Source organism: Prionailurus viverrinus, chromosome C1 (genome assembly GCF_022837055.1).
Source record: "Prionailurus viverrinus isolate Anna chromosome C1, UM_Priviv_1.0, whole genome shotgun sequence".
Taxonomy (NCBI): Eukaryota; Metazoa; Chordata; class Mammalia; order Carnivora; family Felidae; genus Prionailurus; species Prionailurus viverrinus.
Window position 1 is genome coordinate 49,253,466 of NC_062568.1, and position 22,977 is coordinate 49,276,442.

General features: G+C 35.6%; 1 protein-coding gene across 7 annotated transcripts in view; it reads left to right on the plus strand.

The window, feature by feature from the left end:
• ZNF385B (zinc finger protein 385B) overlaps positions 1-22,977 on the plus strand; it is a 413,030-nt gene that overhangs the window by 96,016 nt on the left and 294,037 nt on the right. For 2 of the 7 annotated variants that reach the window (XM_047869631.1, XM_047869629.1), the window contains exon 2: positions 12,244-12,328. The exons of the other annotated variants lie outside the window; for them this stretch is intronic. The gene's annotated coding sequence lies outside the window, so the exon portion shown is untranslated. The remainder of the gene's footprint in view (positions 1-12,243; positions 12,329-22,977) is intronic. 7 annotated transcript variants of the gene reach the window in all.

A 22,977-nucleotide genomic window follows, 5' to 3' on the forward strand; every position in this document is an offset into this window, starting at 1 on the left:
AATCAATGAAATTTATAAGCCCCTAGCAATACTGACAAAGATTAAAAAGAAAGAAGACACAAACAATATAGGTGGTATTACGATAGAACTTGCATCAATTAAAAAAGTAATAAGAAAATACTACAAACTACATTCAGAAATTTGGTAACTTAGAAGAATGCATTATAAAGCTCCCCCAAAAGAACTTTCTAGATCCACAGGATTTTACTAGAGAATTGTGCCATGCATTTAAAGAGCACCAATTTTGGGGCACCTGCATGGCTCAGTCGGTTAAGCCTGATTTTGGGTCAGGACATGATCTCATGGTTCATGAATTTGAGCCCCACATCAGGCACTGCTGACAGTGTGGAACCTGCTTGGAATTCTCTCTCCGCCCCCCCCCCCTTTCTGCTCATGCTCTCTCTTTCAAAATAAATAAAACTACAAAAAAAAGGTTTAAAGAACACCAATTTTATCATTTCTTCCAGGAAATAGAAGAGGAGGAAAGACTCTCCAACTAACTTTATGAGGTTATTACCCTGATACCAAAATCAGACGAAGACAATATATTAAAAAAAAAAAAAAAAGCTACAGACTAATCTCTCATGAACTTAGACTCAAATTCTCAATAAAATATAAACAAACCAAACCCAGTAATGTATAAAAAGAATTTTACACCGTGACCAAGTTAGATTTAGTCCAGATTTGTAAGACTGGTTCAACAATTTGAGAATCAGTAGTATAAAACATCATATCAACAGCTAAAGAAGAAAAATCATATGATCATATCAATTGACGAAGTAAAAGAATTTGAGAAAACTCAACACTCATTTAAGATAAAAACTCTCAGCAAGTTAGGAATAGAGAGAAATTACCTCAGTTTAATAAAGAGCACTACAAAAAGCCAATAGCTAGCATCATACTTAATGGTGAAAGACTGAATGCTTTACCCTAACTAAGATCAAGAGCAAGATAAGGGTGAACAACCTAGAAGAACTGGATAAATCCCTAGAAACTTACAATCTTCCAAAATCAAATCCGGAAGAAATAAAATATTTGAACAGGCAAATTACTGGCAGTGAAATTGAATCAGTAATCAAAAAGCTCCCAACAAGCAAAGGTCCAGGACCAGCTGGCTTCACAGGTGAATTCTACCAAACATTTAAAGAACAGTTAATATTTAATCTTCTCAAACTATTACAAAACATTGAAGAGGAAGGAAAACTTTCAAATTCGTCCTATGAGACATGCATTATCCTGATACCAAAACCAGATAAACACACTACAAAAAAAAGAGAGCTACGGCCAATATCTCTGATGAACATAGATGCAAAAATCCTCAACAAAATGTTAGCAAAATGAATCCAACAATATATATTTAAAAAAATCATTCACCATGACCAAGTGGGATTTATTCCTGGGTTGCCAGACTGGTTCAATATTTGCAAATGTAATCAATATGATACATCACATCAAAAAGAGAAAATATTAAAAAATTATGATCATTTCAGTAAATGCAGAAAAAGTATTTGACAATGTACAACATCCATTCATAATAAAAACCTTCAATAAAATAGGGTTAGAGAGAACATACCTCAACACAATAAAGTCCATATATGAAAAACCCTCAGCTGATATCATACTCAATTGGGAAAAACTGAGAGCCTTCTTCCTAAGATCAGGAACAAGACAAGGATTTGCACTCTTACTACTTTTATTCAACATAGTACTGGAAATCTTAGCCACAGCAAACAAAAGAAAGGAATAAAAGGCATTCAAATAGGTAAGGAAGAAGTAAAATTTTCACTATTTGCACATAAGATGAGAAAACCCTAAAGACTTTACTCAGTTTATATATTTAAATGTATAAAAACTACTAGAGCTGATAAACTGGTAAATGAATTCAGGAAGGTCACAGAATACAAAAATCAATGTACAGAAATCCCTTGTACTTCTATGCACTAATAATGAAACAACAGAAAGATTAAGAAACAATCCCATTTACTATTACACAAAAATAATAAAATACCTATAAATAAACTTAACCAAGAAGGTAAAAGGCTTATAGTCTGAAAACTGTATAATACTGATGAAAGAAATTCAAGATGACAGAAACAAATGGAAAGATATTCCATGCTCATGAATAGGAAGAACAAATATTGAAATGTCCATATTGCCCAAAGCAATGTATATATTTAATGTAATCCCTATCAAAATACAAACAGCATTTTTCACACAACTAGAACAAATAATAGTAAAATCTGTATGGAACCACAAAAGACCCTGAATAACCAAAACAATTTTGAGGAAGAAAAACGAAACTGGAGGCATCACAATTCCAGATTTCAAATTACATTACAAAGCTGTAGTAATCAAAACAGCATGGTATTGGCACAAAAATAGACACATGGATCAATGGAACAAGATAGAAAGCTCAGAAACAAACCCATGATTATATGTTGAATTAGTCTCCAACAGAAGAAGCAAGGATATACAATGGGAAAAGAAAATAAGTATCTTTAACAAATGGTGTTGGGAAAATTGAACAACATGCAAAAGAATGAAACTGGACCACTTTCTTACATCACACACAAAAACTCAAAATCAATTAAAGATGTAAATGGGAGACCTGAAACCATAAAAATACTAGAAGAGATTACAGGCAGTAATGTCTCTGACATCATCCATAGCAACGTTTTTCTAGATATGTCTCCTAAGGCAAGGGAAATAAAAGCAAAAATAAACTATTGGGATTTCATCAAAATAAAAAGCTTCTGCACAGTGGAGAAAACGATCAACAAAACTGAAAGACAACCTACTGAATGGGAGAAGATATTTGCAAATGACATATCTGATAAAGGGTTAGAATCCAAAATATATAAAGAACTTACACAACTCAACACCCCAAAAAACAACCCAATTAAAAACTGGGCAGAAGACATGAACAGAAATTTCTCCAGAAAAAAACCTACAGATGGCCAACAGACACATGGAAAGATGCTCAACATCACTCATTATCATGGAAATGCAAATCAAAACTACAACGAGATATCACTACACACCTGTCAGAATGGCTAAAATAAAAAATACAAGAAACTACAAGTGTTGGCATGGATATGGAGAAAAAGGAACCCTTTTAACTATTGTGGGGAAGGCAAACTGATGCAGCCACTGTGGAAAACAGTATGGAGATTCTTCAAAAAGTTAAAAGTATAACTACCCTATGATCCAGTAATCATTCTATTAGGTATTTACCCAAACAATACAAAAACACTAATTTGAAAGGATATATGCACCCCCATGTTTATTGCAACATTATTTACAATAGCCAAATTATGGAAACAGCCCAAGTGTCCATTGATAGATGAATGACTAAAGAAGATGTGGTAACATAGAATATTATTCAGCCAAAAAAGAATGAAATCTTGCCATTTGTAATAGCATGGATGGAGTTAGAGAGTATAATGCTAAGTAAAATGAGTCAGAGAATTACAAGTACAATGATTTCACGCAAATGTGGAATTTAAGAAACAAAACGAAGAAAAGAAGAGACAAACCAAGAAACAGATGAACAAACTGATGGTTACAGAGGGGAGGTGGGTAAAGGGATAGGTGAAATAGGTGTTGGGGATTAAAGAGTACACTTACCATGATGAGCACTGAGCAATGTATAGAATTGTTGAATTAGTATATTTTACACCTGAAATTAATATAGCACTGTATGTTAATTATACTGGAATTAAAATTTTGAAACTGACAAAATTAAAAAAGAGCAAGATAAGGGTGTCCATTCTCATCTCATTCAACACAGTACTGGAAATTCTAATCACCATAATAAGGCAAGCATAAATAAATAAAAGGTATACATATTGGAAAGGAAGACATAAGACTGTCTCACTTCAGATGACATTATGGTCTATATATATCAATCCTAAAGAGTCTATGAAAGAATTCCTAAAACTATTAAGTGAGTTTAGCAGGATTTCAGAATAGAGAATCAACATGCAAAAATCAATTTCATCTTTATATACTAAAAATAAACATATGGAAACTGAAATTTAAACACAATATCATAATCACATCTAGTAAAACAAAATACTTAGATTTGCAGTTTAAAGATATAAAGGATCTATATGCTGAAAATTACAAAATGTTGAGAAAAGATGTGAAGACCTAAGTAAATGGAGAAACATACCATATTCATGGATTGGAAAACTCAGCATAGTTAAGATATTAGCTCCCTAAATTAACCCATACATTTTATGCAATTCCTATCGAAACACCCGGCAAGGTTTTTTGTAAACATAGACTACCTTATTCTAAAATTATATGGAAGAACTCAGGTTCTAGAATAGCTAAATCTTGACAAAGAATAATAGAGCAGGAAAAATCTATACCCAATATCAAGGCTTATTGTATGGCTAAAGTAATCCAGACAGTGTTATTTTAAAAGAGGTATAGGTATAGATCAACAGAAAGAGCAACAGAACCCAGAAATGGATCTATACACTTATGCTCAATTGATTTTTGACAGAGGTGCAAGAGCATTAGAATGGAGGAAAGATAGCTTTTTCAACAAATGTTGCTGGAGCAATTGGATATCCATAGATGAAAAAAAAAAAAAAGAAAGAAATTTCACCTAAATTTATGCCATATACAAAAATTAAACCACAGTGTATCACAGATTTGCATATAAAACAAAAATATAAAAATTCTAAAGGAAAAAATAGAAGAAAATATCTGGGACCTAAGGCTAGGCAAAAAGTTATGGCTTAGCACCAAGAACATAATCCGTAAGAGAAATATGGATCAAATGGACTTCATACAAAATTAAAAACTTGTGCTTTGTTAACTACCATGTGAAGAGGATGAAAATATAAGCTACAGATGGTAAAGAATATTTGTAAGCCATATATTCAACATAGGACTAGTATCTAGAATATATAAAAAGTTCTCAAAATTCAACAGTAAAAAAAATCAATTATGAAATAGGCAAAAGATCAGAACAGAAATTTCACTGAAGAGCATATACAGATGAAAAGATGTTCAACCTCATTAGTCATTGGGGAAATGCAATGTGATATCACAATAAGATTTTAATATGTATCTATAAGAATGGCTAAAGCAAGAAATAGTGACAACACCAATGTTGGCAAGGATGAGGAGAAAACGGATCACTCATACATTGCTAATGGAAGTGTAAAATGATATCGCCACTCTAGAAAATAGTTGGGAAGTTTCTTATAAAACGAAACATATATTTACCATTCAACCCAGCAATTGTACTTTTGGGAATTTATTCCAGGGAACTGAAATATATTCCCACAACAACCTGTATATGAATGTTTAGAGTAGCATTATTTGTAATAGTCATAAACTATAAACAACTCTATTAGTTTCCTGAGGCTTCTGTAACAAATGACCACAAATTTGGTCTAAGACAATAGAATATATTATTTCAAATTTCTGGGGTCTAAAAGTCTGAATTTGGCAGTGCTGCATTAACCTTCAGGGGCACTACAGAGAATCAATTGCCTATATCCTCCACCCTCTAGTGACTGCCTGGGCAATCCTGGGCTTGAGGCTACACCGCTCCAATCTCTGCCTCTGTTTTCACATCATTTTCTCCTCTGTGTATCTGTGTCCTCTCCTCTTTGGTCTATTTACAATCTCCATCTACTTCTCTCTCATAAGGACACTTACAGTTGGATTTAGGAACCACTGAATAATTCAAGATTTTCTCATCTCAAAATCCTTAACTTACATCTGCAAAGCTCCTTTTTTTTCAGATAAGGTAATGTTCGCAGGTTTCCAGGATTGGTGTGGATATCTTTTGAGGGTGAAATGTTAAACTGTAGTACACCCATACTTGGAATACTACTCTATAATAAAAAGGAATGAACTGATGTACACAACAACTTGGAAGAAACTCTAGGGAATTATGGAGTGTGAAAAAAGTCAATCCCATAAGGTTACATACTGTATGATTCCATTGTGAAACATTTTTGAAATGACCAAGTTTTAGGAATGGAGAACATATTAGTGGGGTTAGGGATGGGGACAGATTTCAGGAGGTAAGTGGGTGTGATTATGAAAGAGGGATTATGAGGGATCCTGTGGTGGTGGTGATGTGAACCTACACAGGTGATAAACATACTCACAAAGGAATACAAGTAAAACTGGGGAAATCTGAGTAAGATTGGTAGATGGTATCCTTGTCAAGACTGTGATACTTTTCTGTAGGTTTACAAAATGTTACCATCAGTGGAAGGTGGAATGAGTTCAAGGGAACCCCTTGTATTATTTCATACAACTGCATGTGAATCTTTAATCATCTCGATAAAATTTCAGTTAAAAACTCATAATAAAGGTGACTACTAAATTACCCAGTCTTCTAGTAGCATTATTAGAGATGATAATGAACACAAATGTCGGGGTTTTGCTTTTTAAATATTTTCAGGTTGTCCACAGAGATTAATAAAACACAATGTCTTTTTCATAAGTGCCCAGATAGGTATCTAAATAAATGAATGACAATATGATATGCTAAGAATGATTACAGATCTATTTAAGATGCGTTGGCACAAAGAAAGGAATGGTTAACTTTCCAGAGGTCAGGGACGGCTTCCCAGAAGAGGTGGTATTTGTGGTGAATATTCAAAGATGAGTTTCAGGTTATTCAAGGAAAAACAACATTCCAAATAGAAATGATGGCAATGTAAATGCACATAGGAACAAGCTAGAAATAGTTTATTATTGGAATGAAGTGTGATTAGATGAAAAGGAGGGAAGATTCCCTCAGGCAAAGTGGAAAGTAGGTAGAACAGTCGAGTCTTCTTTGTCCCATGGGAGCATAGGAAAAACACAGCTGCCCAAACTCATAAAAAATTCAGGGGCAACTGCTGGAATTCAGGGTTCTGCTTAGTTCTTCTATACCACTCTGGTTTACAACAACCAGGAGCCTCTCCCCACCCCCCCAATCTAGGCCAGTTACCTCAGCTTGGTGTTGTTTTGTTTCCCTAGGATACCACATGACTGTGCAGAGATTATTTTCCACAACCCATGAACAATTCCCTAAGTCCAGATAAAACTGACCACATTTCTTCTCTATGTAGATGGCTAGTGATGCTCACCTTGCCCTCTGCTGTCAAAGGCTGGGATCTATTCTTTATCATCAGTGCCTATAGCTGTGATATTTCCCCACCATTCCTATGCCATTTACCATTCTAATTCTCTGAGGGGGATTTGAACTTTAAAAATTGAAAGCAATTGATGTGTGAATAACTGATTATCTAATTCAGTGGTTCTCAAATTTTAGCATGCATCAGAATCACCTGAAAGGTGTGTTAGAATGCAGATTGCTGGGCTCCATCCCTAAAGTCTCTGATTCAGTAGGCCTGAGTAGAACCTGAGAACTTGCATTTCTAACATATTCACAGCAGAAGCTCCTGGTATGAAATCACACTTTGAGAATACCATCTAACCCATTGAGGAGGGTTTATACCCAGACAAGGAGCTTCTAAACTTAGATAAATCTATAATTGGAAATTAGGAAAGAGAAGGATGGCCTTATGTTCCTTGTCTTCTCCTGGGACACCCACTGACCCATGGAAATAGACAGTGTCTTAAAAATAGAGTGACTCGTCCCCCCAACCCTTTCAACCAAACCTTACCTCTAACTGGGAGCCTTATAAGCAATGTACATTCTACAGTATCATAAACACAGTGAAGGTAGACCCAAAGGCTGTGGTTAAGTGGGTGAATGAGGCTTTACCTTGTGCCACATATTGTGCTAAGGAGATTACCTTATTTAAATTCTCACAACAGATTTGTGAGGAACATATTATTATTACATATAATGCAAATAAGGAAGGAAGAGGTTAGGTAGTAACCAGAAGAAGCAAGGCCGGGATTTGGAACAAGCTGGCCTAATTCTGTGGCCTAATTCCTTACCACGATGTTATTGCCTTCCATCTATGAATATAAGTTATGTTGGGCAGAACTTGCCTAGTTTGTGCTTATAGGTTACTGCTCAGACAGTGTACCTGATGTGAAGTTGAATCAGAAAAGAGAAGCCGTTAAGTTCTCTCTCTGAATGTACCAGCATTGCTGCCCAGTAGCTTTCCCCACATATCAGTTAGGGATACATGATATTCTGATACCCACCCTATCCAATCAGATGTATGTAAATCACCAGACAGAGTAGTAAATGTTAACTTCACATTTTATTTTCCTTGTGTTTTCAAGGAACATTTATGCCTGTCATGGAGAATCAAATTGCTCCCAAGGATTATGGTGGGGAGAATTGATTGTATTCTGAGGTTTTTTGAACCCATATTTCCTCAGCATGGGAAGGGATTCTTTCTTAGGGTGTGACCTCTGATCCTGCAGTTGGCACTCATTTGGCACAAATAATATTTAAAACTATGAAAGGTCAGGCCCAGATTATGAAGGTTGTGCCAAACTATCTTAGGAGAGACACATTTATATGTGATTTGAGGTGCACTGGAGATAGGAATTATCATGGAAAGACTAAAATAATGTTAGTTTTCACAACCCAACACGATAAGTATGACTCTCCTCATGTTATAGATAAGAAACTTAGAAAGATATGGAGGCCTTTCCAAAGGCCACACAAGGATTCAAAGTCTAAGATCTTTTTAGCACTCTGTATTACCTCTCATAACTTTTTGCAACAAATCCTTCATGAAGTAAAAATGAAAAGAATTCATGATTACTTTCTTGTTATCTAATGTTTGATTTTCTTGGTTGCTACTAACTGAACTGCCCACTTTCTTTCTCACCTTCAATTAATTCCAAACAAATTTCTTTTTTTTTAATTTTTTTTAATGTTTATTTATTTTTGAGACAGAGAGAGACAGAACATGAATGGGGGAGGGTCAGAGAGAGAGGGAGACACAGAATCTAAAACAGGCTCCAGGCTCTAAGCTGTCAGCACAGAGCCCAACGCGGGGCTCGAACTGAGAGACCACAAGATCATGACCTGAGCCAAAGTCGGACGCCTAACCAACTGAGCCACCCAGGGCGCCCCCCAAACAAATTTCTAATCTCATTGAAGGTTAAGTTTTTAAGACTAAACAAGAGTTAGTCAAGCAAAGAGAGTAGAGAAACATTAATTCAGAGGCAGTAAAGGGAATGTTGAAAATCTTAAACCGAGAAACAGTTTGGCATATCCAAAAAGCTGAGATGTGGCTGAAACTGAGTGAGAAAATCAGAAGGAGACACAAGAGAATGTGGCATAATAGAAGTCTTTAGATATTTTTTTAAACAATGCTTTATTTTAATCATGATTCTCTGGGGTCAAAGATTAGAACTGGTGGTCCTTGCCCCGGACTCACCAAGAGGTCACTCATGCAGCTGCAGTCAACTGGGTTGGATGGTCTATGATCACCTCACACACACGTGTGGTGCTGGCTGTATACTAGAGCTTTCTTGCCAGGAGACTCTCCTTTTCCAGTTACTTAGACTAGGCTTTGTTACTCTGAGTCACAGAACAGTACTGCAAATACAGCAAGAGTAGAAGGTGCAACCACTGTGTTCTTTTGGTCAGAGCTAGTCACAAGACCAGTCCAGCCTCAAGTGGTGGAAAAATAGATTCTGCCTCTTAAAGTGAGAAGTGGCATCTTTGATTTGGCTTTAGAAATTCTGTACTGAGTTTGAGTAGATTTTTTAAAAACAGTTTTTAATGTTTATTTATTTTTGAGACAGGGAGAGGCAGAGCATGAGTAGGGGAGTGGCAGAGAGAGGGAGACACAGAATCTGAAGCAGGCTCCAGACTCTGAGCTGTCAGCACAGAGCCCAATGTGGGGCTCGAACCCACAAGCCATGAGATCATGACCTGAGCAGAAGTTGGATGCCCAACCAACTGAGCCATCAAGGTGCCCCAAGTTTGAGTAGATTTTAACTTGAGGACACTTTGGGAGCAGGGAGAGGAAAAGTAAGAATGATATAACCAGGTGATTTTGCAGCAGGAAGTAGAAGTAATTATTTGGAGGTGGAAATGGAGAGCAAGATCAGAAAATGGGTTGTGGGTTGGAGTGTTGTATAATGTATCCTCTTCTTTGCTGCCATATTCTCTGCTTCTCTCTTTGGTGCCTCCAGGATCCTCGGTGATCCTCAGCTGTTTTTCCCCCTCCCTTCTAATCTCTTATTTGCATTCCTATTTTACATATAAGAATCAGCTTCTAAGGTCAAGACATTGTAGTAGGTATTATAACTATTAAAATATGTGGGTGGATTTTTAAATTCTAGGCCAAATTTCTTACGCTGCCTCTCCTATATATTTAAAATGAAAATTTATCCTCAAAATGTTTTTCTCAGACAATTTTGAACTTTAGAAAGTAAACTTGAAATAGTAACACTGTAGAATCACCACAAGATGGTGCCACAAGTATATCAAAAGTAAGATATTTTCCTCATTCCTAACCCCACAATATTTTGCTGGAACTCATTAATGAATATGGAAAGCAAAGAAATACAAAGGGGTGAGCATTTATGCGAACATGCATGTGTGGGCAGGAGCATGCTCGTTTGACAGACTTTTTGAGCATCTTCTATGCATTAGGCAAAATCTGTAGGGGAGATATCTCAGGGGTCTGTGTGCCTGCACGTGTGTGCACATGCACTCTCCAGACACCTGACAGAGGGTGGGAGGGAGAGACAAAAGGTCACGTTCAGAGGAGATTTTTCTTCACTTTTCAGTAATAAAAATTACTGCTTAAATATCATATATTGTTCCCTGTCTGGAAAAAAAAGTTGTAGTTCATTTTAAGAGATATTAGATATGAACATTAATGTTTGATAACGCAAACCTAGGTTTATGTGGTAGATGCAGAGATAGAGTTGGAATTCATCAATATGATAATGTCCTACTTTTGCAGTAGAAACATGGTTTAAGATGCTTGCTTTTCATTTTTGATAAGTCAATTTGGCATTTATCATTTAACTGAGAAATCTTTTGCAAAATATAGGTACTATGATGAAAGTATAACATATCATTGAGGGAGTATCAGTGAGTTCCTGTGAGTAAGTGCACTAGGTAAGAAACGCATTTCACTAAGGAAGCAGATGGGTTAAATTATTTATAATGCACTTATTTTCCTAGACCTCTTAATTGTAAGTCCATAAAAATCTTTTCATGGAACAATTATTATACAACCCAGTCAGTAGATAGAGTCCATATGACTTCCTATAATTTTCCATAGGAAAACCAGACTTAGAAGGGAAAGGATCTTGGTTGATGTATACCAAATTGGATTCTTAAGAAGAAGACATTTGCTGTCTTTAGCATATATTCCTATTGATAGGGCCCAGGAATTTTCTCTTACTTAGAATAATTTAGACCCAGTGATGATACAGTAGAAGGAATATTAATATACTTTTTTGACTCTTTGTCTTGGCCGGAATTGATCATTATAAGTTTTCAAGTATTTTACAAAATCCTAGCTTAAGTCTATTCTTCAAAACAGGAATAGAGTTAGTACCACACATGGGTACTCTCCAGGTAAATTCAACTGAGATTTGGGCTTATTGAGGGTCCTTATAATGAGAGTAGAGCAATTCAGAAATAGGATGAAGTCTCAAGTTATAACTCCAGTCTCCCCAATACTTTGAGACAGAACCCCAGCCATTTTGGGTGGTGTCAGAATTCTAGAACATTTTAAGGTAGACCTCAAAAAGTCATTATAGAACAACTCTATATTCTGTGCACGTGGTTAAAAACTATAAACAAGGGGCCCATCATATAAATATAGAACTCTACGGAATTGACATATATAAGAGTTTGAAAGGAACTTTTTAAAATAAAGAATTAAAAGGAGTGGCTGGCCCTTTTAGTGAGGACAGATGATCTTTTGCTTTAAGAATTCTTTGGACTATGAAATTTTAAGAGTTATTTTATATCAAGTCTTGGCATTTAGATTTTAAAAACCAAATACCAACACTTTTCAGTGTGGAATTGAATCTTAGACAATGATGGCAAGTGTTTGGGTGGCTGAGTGATGAGAATTATCAAAGGCCAACTTAAAATCTGTTACCTGGGTATGTGTGTATGTGTGTGTGTGTGTGTGTGTGTGTGTGTGTGTGTGTGTGTGTGTTACCTATTTTGAACTAATCTGTGGAGAAAGGCTTTTGATAGCTGGCTTAGCAGGAATTTAAATTTAGTAAGTTCAGTTTCACATGGTGAGTTGAATGTGTTGTCATCCTGACTGACCAGATTTCTTCACATGGATGTTCTGCTTTCAGGCCCTTGACAACATCATAGCCAAGGAGGCTCTTGGACATTGTTCCAAATTAGACATGCCTGTGGAATGTGATAACTGACCATGGGGTTGGTGTTCATCTTTGCACTTACGTTTTTTCTGGAGCTGGTTCTTCGGCCAACTGTGAACAAGTTTGCTCTTCTCCTATTTACCTGATGAGTTTGGAGGAGCTGGTGGGCTGGTTATTGTGGGGTTTTGTTTTGTCTTGTTTTGTTTTGTTTTGTTTTGTTTATGGCCTGAGTGCAGTGGCATTCATATCATGCTGACCCACTTCATTTCAAGAGTTTGCCCTCTAGTGAGCCTGTCTTGCAATCCAGAGACTCTTGGCCTGTAGACACCAGATGTTTATTCTTATGTGGACATGATGTAAAAGGTGTAAGGAGATACTGATTTTGATCCTGGGGAGTTACCCACTCTGGATAGTTACTTACTTTTAGAAGCTGCAATAACTCCAGCAAACCCCCAGGGCACTATTTTGGTTACTAAAGAAAGAATTCACTAATTATGTTGTACTGTCAAAATGAATAAATGGTTTCCTTCTTCACATGGAAAATGACTTTGAATATGGTCATATTCTAGATACTAAGATTAGAGCCACACATTCTGTTATACTTTGTACAGTAAATAGGAAGACCAGTGTTCTCATAAACACCTCTGTGACTTCTTTCCACTGCAAGTCTGGGCCCCAAAAGCCACCCAAGAAATGCTCTTCTTTTTAGGCGGTATATGTATAGTCTTTTTTGAAAATAAAAATTGTATATATTTAAGGTGTACCACATGATTTGATACACATCTACATAGTGAAATGATTGCTGTAGTCAAGCTGATTAATATATTCATCTCCAAATATAATCACTTTGTGTGTGTGTGTGTGTGTGTGTGTGTGTGTGTGTGTGTTGAGAACAACTGAAATCTACACTCTTAGCAAAATTCCAGTACTCAATATAGTATTGGTAATTCTAGTCAGCATACTATACCTCAGCTCTCTAGACTTATTCATCCTATATAAGTGTAACTTGGTACTGTTTGACCACCATCTCTTAGAAGATGATGAATATTCTATAGGCCCAAAGTCTCAAGTCCAGGGTCAATGCTATCTTAAAGTTCTTTAATGTACATAATTTAAAAAATGATTTACTTGAGAAATATACTGATAGGACAACTCCAGGTAAATACAACATAATATTCATGTTTTGGGGGAGAGGAATATTCTTTTTAAAAATGGGTTTTAAAGTCAAACAGTTTGAATATTGAAAGTAAAGAATATTACTACATTTTTTTCTATAAGTGATTTTGAAGAACTCTTACACCAAATAATATATAGCATATAACAATAAAATTAGGGACCTTTACTTCATGAAGTTGATTTTTTGTTTGTGACATTTTCATATGTGGTGTTGAACATTATGGGTGTTTTGTTTCAGGGTACACTGACAAGAGAGTGAGATGTTTCATGCCTCATTCTGAAAATATATTCTTCTTTTGAAAATTATAAAGTACATTGCTAAAACAAATATTTTTGTCAAGTGCCTTTCAGATTACTGGGTATAAAGTAGCTAATCAATGAACATTTGATATAATTATTATTATGGTTTTTTTTTCTTGACGCAGTGGTTCTGAATGGCTGCTTCTTACTTTCTGCTCCCATGCCCTACTTTTGTCATCTTGCATTACGGCCCCATCTCTGCTCTACTTTGTGTCTCAGTCTTAATAGCACCTTCTCTTGTATTTTTTGCCTGTTCTGTTAAGGCAATGCTAATCACCAAATCTCTTGCTCAAGCAAGAGAACACTTGTTTAGGTACCATTTTCTGGTCCATAACCCTATAATAGTTTAGGTAAACATTTTACAGGTCCACAGTTTCTTAACCTGCAATTCTTGCAATCCAAGAAGCCCTGAAAATCAGAAGATTTTATAATTAATACTGATGGCAAAACCTGACCTGAACTGATATGAGGTTAATTATAGACTTTATTTATCCCATCTAGTATGAATATGCACATGTTTTGCTGCAGAAATGTTGTGTCTGACTATAGAGTGTCGCCCCAGACCCCACTGGAAGCATTATATAATTCATGCTCTACACAGAGTATTATCTTTCTAAAATCTGAAAGCACTTGAATTCTGAAATGCATCTGGCACTAGGGTTTTAGATTAGGGATTGAGGACTATAATCAAATATTATGGCTTCATTTTTTTATGAAAATTTACCTTATTACTAGGGAGCTGCATGCATGGTGATAATAAAAAGAATTTTAGGCACACAATCTCATGAACAATTTTCTAAGACTAGAAAAGTGCACGTGCCGCACACACACACACACACACACACACACACACACACAGAAAACCCTGAGCAATTGATGAATCAGTGAATCATGAGGCACAAATGAATGGAATTCAGGAGTAACTGCAAAAGTAACTGCAAAAGGAGGAGTGCATTTTCCTGTGATGTAGGGGTGTGTGTAAACACACGCACACACACAAACATGCTTGTATATATATGTATACATAAAAATGTGCTTGTATACATACACACACAAAAATGTACTTGTATATACACACAAACATACTCGTGTGTATGTCTACTCTGTGTATGTGTATAACTGTCTCCAAGGAAGGAGTTCTGACCAGTGGCCAGTAAACAGTAAAATATATATGTAGAAATATAAGGAGGACACCTATGGGGGTGCCATGTTTAAAGTTGCTCCAAAATGCTGTGATATGTAAATGTACATTAGGAATAGTGCTTATTTTTACACAGACATTTTGGGTCTAGTAGACAGTACTCAATGTGGTACCTAAGAGCTAGTAGTATTTCTAGAATTGACCACAGTCCTTCACAGAAGGTCCTCAGGTCAGCATTGCCTTTATTGGACCCTGATTTGTTCTGTCATTAGAGTCTCAGTGAGAGCCTAAAACCCATCTTTAAAAATCCGAATAGAACCTTGAATGTGTTCTTTGTCAATTCTACTTACGAGGAATTTCTTCCAGTTATCATTGTAATTTTTGGTAAATGTTTTATGTCCTTTTTGCTTTGCGCTTTGCACGTCTCAAAGCTCTATATTTTGTGATCTCAAATCACTATTGCTACTTTTTGGGGTGTTCTACCTTGTACCTTTTTAAGAGTATGTCAGCTGGCTCTTGCATCTTCTATTTTAGTATTGAAAGAGAAAAGATGGTAAAAGGTATAGGTGTAAATTTGGGGGTGGATGGGGTGGATTTTATTTATTTAAAGAAATTTTTTAAAAATGTTTATTCTTGAGAGACAGAGAGAGACAGAGCACGAGCAGGGGAGGGACAGAGAGGGAGGCACAGAATCTGAAGCAGGCTCCAGGCTCTGAGCTGTCAGCACAGAGCCCAGTGCGGGACTTGAACTCATGAATCAGGAGATCATGATCTGAGCTGAAGTCGGACGCTTAACAGACTGAGCCACCCAGGCATCCCTGGGGTGGGGATTTTAATGAGCTATAGAGTTTTTAAAAAGTAATAAGCAGACAAAAAATATGGGGTTAAAAATACTCTTTTACTTTATTTTCTTGTTACACAGAGTACATTGAAATCTTTATTGTTTAAGAATTTGTCTTACAGTAAATTGGATAGTATTTTGCCCTGGTGTTAGCATATTCCTGCCCACTTTTACTATCATTATTGTTTTAATTTAGAAACAAGCAGTTAGGGGTTGAAGTATATTTAACTTGCTCTTTAGTGGACATCTATGTGAAATATATGGAAATATTTTTGTTATTGTTGTGATAGCCTCTACTGATTTTATTTGTCTCTAGAAAAGTCCCAGGAACCTACAGCTTTATTGATTTTTGCAGCTTTTACTATAAGTCCTTATAATATATACTACTGATTTCTTCTCTGCATCCTGCTCATTGTTGAAAAGCCAGAGCTATTTTTAACATTTATACAATTTCAGTAGATGATTCTTCATTCCACAAGGTTTGGTGCTAAATCTGTGGAGCCTTTCATAATCACATCCTTTTTGTGGTTTGCTTGAATTTGAGCACAGTGGCTGATTTCATGCATTGATAATGAAGGCTTAGGTTGCCTGTTTCTCGGCATAAATCCACCTCAGACTTGTAGGTTGACAGTGCTTCTGGTTGCAGCACGCGTGGAGATATAGAATTGAAATTGCTCTGCTTTCTTTACAAATGACTCAGAGTGTGCTTGTCCTTCCCTAAAATGTTGCCAGCGTGTAAAGGATTTTCAATGAGCAGTGCAATAAGCCAGCATCTGGGAAGGTTTGGAGCTGCGCTGATATAGCGTGGTACTGTCACACAGATAATCAGGGCTGGAGCCAAGTCTCGGTAGCATTGTGCATCACACTGGTCACATACTGGAAGTTTTGTTTATCCAACTTGGTTGCTCTCAAAGCTGGTGAAAGCCCAGCCAGGATGTGGAGTGGACTTCCTAGCAGAGGTGAGCATTTTTATTCTAAAAACTTGGATCTGGTATCTGGTGTGTCAGTAACAGATTCTTATGCTGTGTTGAATCCTGTGGAGTTATCAATTGTGTTTATCATGTCGTGCTGACAGATTTGAAGGGCGACACTGAGGAGCAAAATATATGATTCTTTAATTTCATTGGGAAGTAACTCCTTAAATGCACGGTGTGATAGCATTCTTTTCTTTCTGTGCTAGCTGTTTGCCGAGGACATCTTAACAGTAGGTGACTTCCTTTGCATTTTAAACATTCAGAACAAGTCAGTGATATTATGCAATTTTGCTGTCATTACTGAAAGTAGGTAATTAGCAGTGCTATGATGTGTTTCATGTATATATATATATATATATATATATATATATATACACACACACACACACACACATACACACACACACACACATATATGACTATGAACTAAATGTACTTTGTAGAATCTTTGATGTGAAAAATACATAGGAGGAAGCAACTGATGTTTACAAGATAACTAAGAAAGTAAATGAAGTGGATTACATACTGGAGTTGATACCTTGTTAAGCTTGACATTAATAATTAAAAGTTATGACCTGTCACACACTGGACAACCTCCAGTAATTGATTTTTAGAGACAGTATACTGAATGAAAGAAGGAGAAAATTAGTAACATTTCTTCCTAAAGCATGTTTTAATTAGATGTGACATTTTAAATGTAGCAGATTTTATGACTTAAATGTAAATAAAGTGCTGACACTCAGCTGGAAAGTTAAATTACTAGATCACCTGCCCAGGAAGGTCAGTTGTGGCATTGGAAGTATAAAGTATTTGCAAGCCAACTAGATAGAGGCAAGCTCGAAGTTAGCCTCCGAGTATATGCAGTCCTATTGCTTAGGCTCTTCGAACTCCAATTCCTTCATGATGAGAAGCTGTTCTAAAGAAGAAAGGACTGAGAGTTATGATGTGTTCACAAAGCAGTATGCTTATTAAGTGTCTGTTTAGTGTGTTAAGTCTGCAGAGAAATCTATTTTTGTTTGATTGGAAGCTAACATGGCACATGAGGTATGTATTTATATATGTGTGTATGTGTTTTTCCTGCTAAATTTATTTGAGGCAGCTGTTCTATAGCTTTCAACTCTGAAGTTATAGATAAGGGTGTATTCGTTTGACAGAAGATTCGAGAACCCCGTTTACTGCCAGTACATGTAAAGCTTGGCTAAGCAGACGCATCAGGAGCAAACCATTTGTGTTCGCCAATCTGTCTCAGCAAGTCCCAGGGCCACTATCTTGCTAGAAGCCACTGTGTGCTTTTGAAAGCATGAAATTAGTTTTATACTGAGCACATGGTTTCTCATTTAGCAGCTCTTTTTATGGTAATGGTCAATTTATGGTTCACTGCCAGGATTTCGGTGTTCTGTCAAAGCTGATAGTTTCTGCTAAGGTGTCTCTATGAGATAAATTTTTAAAAAGCAGAGGGAGGGAGGCACCTAATTAGACCCTCAAGAAGAGACTCTTACCTTCAACCTAGTCTGTTTTCTGAATGCATTGTCATTTATCCAAAATTTTTTATGTTTTTAATCCAAAACCTACAGATTTGAAGTTATGAACATTTATCTCTTTGGACTTTACTTGGCGTGTGACATCAAAATAGCTACGTTCTCATATGTATAGTATTTATTCATCTTTTTGTAATACATTTGTAGAAAACCACTCTATCAGTACTGACCATTTTGTGCAGTTCATCATTAGACTTATTTGCTTGTTTGGTAATACATCCCAGAGCAATGCTGGAGAGAGGACAAGGCTTTTATATATTTTATAGTTGATATAAACTACCCATACATTACCCATACTTTATTATACATATGTGTGTTGTGAGAAGGGTTAGTTAAGGAATAAAGCTAAATAGCCCAAAGATGTATTAGCAATGCTGAAAATGTCTTGTTTCATATAACTGCCTCATCTTGAAAAGTAAAAGCTCTCAAATGCTAAAATTATATTAAAAATAGTTTTTATTTGTTTCCACAAAGTGATAATGGATGAAATGTACTTTAAATGTTGTAAGAATGATTTTCTTAGCCTTTTCTTTCTATCAGAAAATAACCCTTGTTGAAAGTTTTGCTAGTCATAGTGCATTTTGAAATAGAGGTGGTCAAAATTAACTACCAAGACATTTAATGAAGTATTTATTCTTGTGTTTTTTCTTTGTATGGTGGTAATAGATATATACAGGTGGATTACGGTACACATTGGAATGGTGCTATTATGCTTTTTTTTTTTTTTCAAACAGCCTTGACAATGGAACTGAAAACACTTCTGAAATCTTGAATTTCATGATTTTTTTCCTTGTTAATCCTTGGATCTTTGCCTAGGTTATTAAGTGATTTCACATGATAAAGGATCCAAGCTAAAATCGTATTTATTGAAACGTATGCATATAATATGTGCCATTATAATTAGGAGATTTTCTGATTTTCAGTGGAGCCTAATTTCAAACAACTTATTTTTCTTCTGTTCTTTTAGGAATGTCATGTCACAAGTCATCATCAGATTGTCAGGGTGGTTTTGTTTCAGGTTTTGACTACAAATAAGTATCTCATATTTCTTGCTTCCCCAAAGCCCATGAGACAAATTGGGTTTTTGTGTTGAGAATTAGAAGATTAGAAGGACATTGAGATTTTCTCTTTGAAATTTCTGATGATTTAACATGTTTAGTAAATAAAACCTTTAAAGAAGTTTTAGAATGTCAGAATTCTCCTAGAATAGTAAAACTTGTCATATTACATAGATCATAGAAATTCACAAGAAGTGAGGGATAATTTAGCATATTTGCCTAAAATCTTAGCATCAATTTCTCTTTCACGGGAGTAGGATTTAGAAAGTTATCATGAGGATGTGAGATTCTTGTGAATCTCTGTGAAATTTACCTGCGTCTTTTCACTTTTATGTCAAGAGCTAGCAATCCTGGGTTCCCTTTAGCATTTAAAAATGATTAGTTATGACACATAGCAAATACCAAAGTAGGTAGTAAACATACTTTAATTGATAAACATGACAAAATCAAAGTACTCTCCAAGTTCAGTGAGCTTTCCTATTGTACACAAGCAATTATTTGTTTGGACTATTTATATAGCTTGTATATAGTTTGTTTTGAGGTTTGTTGCTGTGGTGATAAATTCTTTTTTAGTATAAGTATGTCCCAGGCAATATTTGGGACATACTTATACTAAAAATTATTCATTGTTTAGCTGAAATTCACATTTGACTGCGTGTCCTATATTTAACGTGGGAACCCTACCTACTTTCTAAATAAGAAGGTGAATCTCTAATTATTACCAATAAAATTAGGTCTGCCAAAGCCAAAATGGCAGCTTCATATTCCTATAAAAGCAGTTTCTACCTCGGAGTTTATTCCTAGAATCTCCTATGAAAAGAAAGTTTTCATTTGAGAAACTTAAAATGGTATATATATATATATATATATATATATATATATATATATATATAAAAGGATTGGTAGAGCAGAAATCATGAGGAAGGATATGAAAGGCCTCCTATAGTTACAGAAATAAGACAATAAAGGCAGCATATTAAATAACAGTTGCCAGTAACATTTTAAATAAACAATTTCCAATTGTTATCCTTTATCAACTAGAACATTTTCAGGATTTTCCTCCTTTAACAAGTTTGAGATTCTTATAAATTAATTTTATTTTGTTGTAGTTAAGATGCCTGATGAGGGGTCCCTCCTTCATGGTCTCCCTCTACTCCTCCGTCTGGACTTCACTCAAATGCTCATTGTCCTTTTGATTTTAGGACTCATGTTCTTGACTGCTACTTCCTAGGTTTCACAGAGACACAGAGGAACTTGCAAACTTGACTTAGAAGATCTATGGGATCCTTTAGTTATTAAGTGCACCATGGCTGAGTAAAAAAGAATAAAGATAATATTTATTGTGTACCCACTATGTGCCTCATACAATATTAAAATATTTATAGGCAGATTTTATTGAATGTTCATCACTTTTTAGTGTATTAATGTAATATTCATCGTACACATGTTAAGCCATGGCTGAGTAAAAAAGAATAGAGATAATATTTATTGTGTACCTACTATGTGCCTCATACAATATTAAAATATTTATAGGCAGATTTTACTGAATGCTAATCACTTTTTAGTGTATTAATGTAATATTCATTGTACACATGTTAAGCTATTTATCAAAAACCCTGTTCCTAGCCCAGAGTTACTCCAATTTTAACCTCACCAGAACAGAGCAAAACATTTCCATCCTGGCTCCAAATGTTACTTTTAAACATCTGGGCAACCTCCCCACAGGGAAATAAAGGAATAAAGGCTCATTTTTTTTTTTTTTATCTCACCTAAGGCTGTATTTTAAAATCCTCTTTGCTCAGACTTTGCTTTACCTTTCTTGTCTCTTTTCACTTCCTAATATGTCCCTGCCTCCACTATTTTTATAAGTATCCCCAATGAGTGTGACTAGATATCACCATATAATTTGATTCTCAAGATGAGAAAGAAATATATAGAAGTAAACTACATGTGCTATAACAGAATTTTGTCCTAGGCTACCTTGAAGTTGATTAGTAAATAATGTAGAGGAGATGTTTGGAATAATTTCATTAAGCTAACCTTTTTGTACCCAGTCTAAAATGCCACCTCAGTTCTCTCTGTCAGTCATGTGACATGTCAAACCAGGAAACCAGTTTTGAGCCCAAATTGATCAGTTGAATGTGAGAGCAATTAACTCAAGTTTTGGAAATAGCCCAATAGAGAACTGTTCAGTAAACCATATCTTCTCTTAGTTAAATGGTACCCCCTCCCACACACAATGATCTAGTTCATTTCTCAATGTCTTTTGCTCTATAGGACAAATTCCAACTTCCTTCCAATTTTTTTCATGTCTTTTTAACAATATATCACTATTTCAATCTGATTGTTTTGATCCCAAAAGATTTTTTTGCCTTCTCTCATCAATCTGTTTTCTGGTTTTGCCTAGTCATAAGTGTCACTGTGTTATGCATTACTTCTTCTAATTGTTCAAGATTGTATTGGCAGATTTTTCTGGAATTTAAACTATGATCTTTGGGAAAAGATTCTGATTCTTCTTTACCTTAAAGATCACTATTTTAGTCTCCATGTTAGCTCCAATGTCCCCCTGCTTATATCAGTCCTATTTGGCTGTATGGTCTGTTTGTTATGGCAAAATACCAATGTGAATCCATAATTTAAATTTTAATACTAAGTATCATCGAAAAACTTTTTTTTAACTTGTCCTCAAATTCTTAGAAGAGGCACTGGTGAGTAAGTTAAAGTTGCTAGTAGTTTAAGGCATTCTGTTTCTTTTAATTTCCTATAAGATGAGATTGCTCAATAGCTATATTTTCTTGGCAAATGGCAATTGAATAATAACTAGGTGCCTCCCACAGGGAATGCCTGTTCTATCAGAGCAAGGAATCTTCTGTCTTCTGATTCCATCCAGGGAGTCTGCAACACCACCAGGCTATTTAGCCAAATATCTTTTTGTTGACATTTCAGATTGGTGTGTGAATTTCACTTGGATATCTATGGTAATTCTGCTTCTATTTTTTGGCACTCTAATTCACTCTTTGGTAGTGTTGGTTTTTTAGAAGATGATGGAAGTAATGAATTTACATCTAGAAGCCCTCTGTTTCTTCCAACAAGTTAAGGTGGTATTTCTTTACTTGAGTTTTTTCTTGGCACACTGGAAAGGGGAGCTTGAAATTTGAAAATATTCAGGTGTAAGCAGATTCAGAAATTAATCTACAGGGACTTTTTCTGGCATTTTCCTACATTTTATGTATTTTTATTATTGCACAATGGGTAATACAATACTCATGATAAGTTAGTTAACTCTTGATTAATTGAAGCTTTCAAATTTTGTATAATTTAAGTATACAACAACTTTTATGCAAATTGAGGGGAACAAGCAATGGATGTCAGTTGTGTACAGAGTAGTTAGAAATTCTTTAATGGGTTGTGAATCATGCTTAATTGGGACAGGGAGAAAATAGGGATGGTTTAGAAATGATCTCTAACAAACTGAGGGTTGATGGGGGGTGGGAGGGTGGGGAGGGTGGGTGATGGGTACTGAGGAGGGCACCTTTTGGGATGAGCACTGGGTGTTGTATGGAAACCAATTTGACAATAAATTTCATATATTGAAAAAGAAAAGAAATGATCTCTCACACTTATTTCTTGCTTCAGCTGCAACTGATTTAACCAGTGTTGGATCTCTATCAGCACATTT